This window comes from Sturnira hondurensis, unplaced genomic scaffold, assembly GCF_014824575.4.
Source record: "Sturnira hondurensis isolate 20B ecotype Veracruz unplaced genomic scaffold, ASM1482457v3 Scaffold0006566, whole genome shotgun sequence".
NCBI lineage: Eukaryota > Metazoa > Chordata > Mammalia > Chiroptera > Phyllostomidae > Sturnira > Sturnira hondurensis.
In genome coordinates this window covers 1,763,678-1,767,094 of record NW_028079197.1, presented here as the reverse complement: position 1 = coordinate 1,767,094, position 3,417 = coordinate 1,763,678, and the positions used below count along the sequence as shown (strand labels likewise).

Here is a 3,417-nt window from a genome sequence, read left to right as displayed (position 1 = left end):
GGGGACAGTAGTGGCTTTATGCCCAACAAATAAGGATTTAAGTATGAATATGGACAAGTGCCAATAGAAATTCTGGCCAGCATCACAAAACCAAAGGGTATGATGGGTTGCCTAGGTGGAAAAACCAAAATGTGTTGAAAAAAATTAGCTCTGATTATATGACCAGTAAAATCATCTAGCTTTAGGTTTTTAAGTAAATGGATCTTCCTATTTCAATTTCAACCATTGATCCTGGTATCATTTTTGTTGTTGTTGTTCAAGTACAGTTGTCTCTACTTTCCCCCCTCCAGTCCCCCCTACCTCAGCCATCCCCACCTTCCACCCATGATCCCATTCCACCTTGGTTTTGTCCATGTGTCCTTTATAGATGTTCTTGAAAACCCTTCTGCCTTTTACCCCCATTATCCTTTCCCACCTCCCCTTCTGGTTACTGTCAGTTTGTTCTCTAATTCCATGTCTCTGGTTACATTTTTCTTGCTTGTTTGCTTTATTGATTAGGTTCCACTTATAGGTGAGATCATGTGGTACTTATCTTTCACTGCCTGGCTTATTTCACTTAGTATTAGTATAATGTTCTCCAGTTCCACCCATTCTGTTACAAAGGGTAGAAGCTCCTTCTTTCTTTCTGCTGTGTAGTATTCCATCATGTAAATATACCACAGTTTTTTGATACATTCATTTAATCGTGGGCACTTAGGTCACTTCCAGCACTTGGCTATTGTAAATTGTGCTGCTATAAACATTGGGGTGCATAGGTTCTTTTGAATTGGTGTCTCAGTATTCTTAGGGTATAATCCCAGCAGTGGAATTACTGGGTCAAAAGGCAGTTCCACGTTTAGTTTTCTGAGGAAATTCCATACTGTTTTTTACAGTGTCTGCACCAATCTGCATTCCCACCAACAGTGCACTAGGGTTTGATCCTGGGATCTTAAAACTTGACTAGATCTTTATATCTCATCCAGTCTACCTCTATTGTAAGGAGACTGAAACTTGGACAGGGGAAATAACTTGCCTAAGATCAAACATGGCTACTTACCTTACAGAATCAAATGGAAGCCTTCAAACCCAAGTAGCCTTGTTCTGGGAGTCATTTTCATATGATACGATGATAGAGTGGATAGTTATTAGTCACCAAATGGGATTCTGTTAATGTGCCAGTATCTTTTGAGTTGTATGATTGTTTTGCTATAAATGATTCATATTGGAAGATCAGGTGTGGACTGTGATGTATTTGGTGATTCAGGTGATCAAAATGCATTCTCATATATATTTGGTTTTCTGCCATAGTTCCTGGCTCACAGCTCTTAAAAATTCTTGGAATTTCATAAGTGATAAAGGTATTTTGTGTCAATGAGGTCACTTTTGAAAAACACCTAAGTATGGAGGCTGGTTCCCAGGTAAACCAACCCTGTAATTAGATCTCTTCCTCTGACATCTGGGGAGGGGAGAGGGGCTGGAGGTTGAATCTGTCACTAATAGCCAATGATTTAATCAATCATACTTATGTTATGAAGCCTCCATATAAAACTCAAAAGGATGGGGTTTTGAGAGCTTCCAGGTTGGTGAACAAGTAGAAATTTGAGGAGATTGGTGCACCTAGAGAGGATATGGGAGCTCTGAGCCCTTCACATCTCTTCCATTTGGATATATCCTTATAATATCCTTCAATAAACCGGTAAATGTAAGAAAATATTTCCCTAAGTTATGTGAGCCACTCTAGCAAATTAATAAAATGTAAGGAAGGGTATCATTGGAACCTCTGCTCTATAGCCAGTTGGTAAAAACCACAGGTGATAACCTGGCCTTGTAACTGGCATCTGAAGTATATGTGGGGAAAGCATAGTCTTGTGGGACTGAGGCCTTAACCTGTGGGATCTGGCACTATATCTAGGTACATAGTGTCAGAATTGAGTGAAATTATAGAATACCTGGCTGGTGTCACAGAGAATTGCTTGGTATAGAGGTAAAAACATTCACACACTTGGTGATGAGAAATGTTTTGTGTGAATAGCAAAGAAGACTCAAGTGGAAAACTGAGTTTTTCTAATACAGCAACCTATAAAAATAACCAGACTGTCACACAAATATTTTCAATAATAAAATTTCAGTAAAACTTTAGAAATTTTCTAGCTAAATGGAAACATTTGGAAATCTTAGAAATTACTGATATCTGAATCCCACTTCTAGAGATACAACCTTAATTATCATTCTAATGTGAAGACTGGGTTAAGAATCATGAGCTTGGAGGTCAGGAATATAAGTTTGGAAAGGACAAAGTAGGATTCAAATGATACCTCTCTTATTAGCTGTTATGATTTTGGGTATGTTCATCTTTCAATCTGCATTCCCACCATTTGTAAAATGAATGTAACTGATCTGATGGGAGTTTTGCTGCAGATTACATGAGATCCAAAAAAAAAGCATACAGAAAAGCATATAGCATGTTGCCTAAACCACACAAGCACTTGATAAGTGATAGCTGCTATTACCATTATTGGGATTACTAACATTCCAAATAATAGTTACTTATTACTATGCTGAATAATGATTTTCCCCTCTATATTAAAAACTAAACAATTTAAGAGTATATAAGGATTAGTTAAATGGTACAAATTGAAGCTATGGGACTGTCTGGATGTAGCTATGTATAGGGTGACCTGTATAAAATGGCTGAAGACTGACTGCAAAGTGAGATATTTAAAACAGACCTGGCAGGCTTGTTTAGCACTTAGACCTCGTACTTTGTTTGTGAAATGGTAGCTGAGGAGACTCTCACTCACAATGGCCCACCAAAAGCCCATGAAAAGAGTCAAGACTTAAAACAATGATTGCATTAATTTGAAGGTGGTGGGGCAGGATGATTTGGTGGTGCAGTTTAAGACTAAGAGGCATACACCACTTAGTAAACTAATGAAAGCCTACTGTGAACAACAGGGTTGGTCAAAGAGGCAGATCAGATTCTGATTTGATAGACAGTCAATCAATGAAATGGACACATCTACACAGCTGGAAATGGAGGCTAAAGATACAATTAATGTGCTTCAGCAGCAGACAGGATATGTCTATTAAAAAGACAACCTGCTACTTTACTCTAGGACTCTTCCTCTAGACCAAGAACACATTCTCAGTTAAAAAAACACAATTTTGTTCCATCACTTCCTGACTACAACAGTGTAGTTTTCTCTATTCTTTAACTTTCCTCTTCCCCCATTCCTTTATTGTACATAAAGTAACTGATGTATATGTACAAGCATTTGCATTTTTTAAACTAAATGATCAATGGTATGTTTTGATCAGCATACTCCCTTTCTGCATAGGTGATGTGCTCATTCAGCTCTTATTTTTATATTCCAGTAAGTTAGTTTGCTCTCACTGTTTAACAGGCATGAACAACATAAAAATCTTTGCATACCTTGC

The 3,417-nt window shown here is 37.8% G+C and overlaps 1 pseudogene; it reads left to right on the top strand.

Annotated features, from left to right (window-relative positions):
• Nucleotides 1-2,781: 2,781 nt before the first annotated feature.
• On the top strand, nucleotides 2,782-3,069 carry LOC118989861 (small ubiquitin-related modifier 2-like; annotated as a pseudogene).
• Nucleotides 3,070-3,417: the final 348 nt, after the last annotated feature.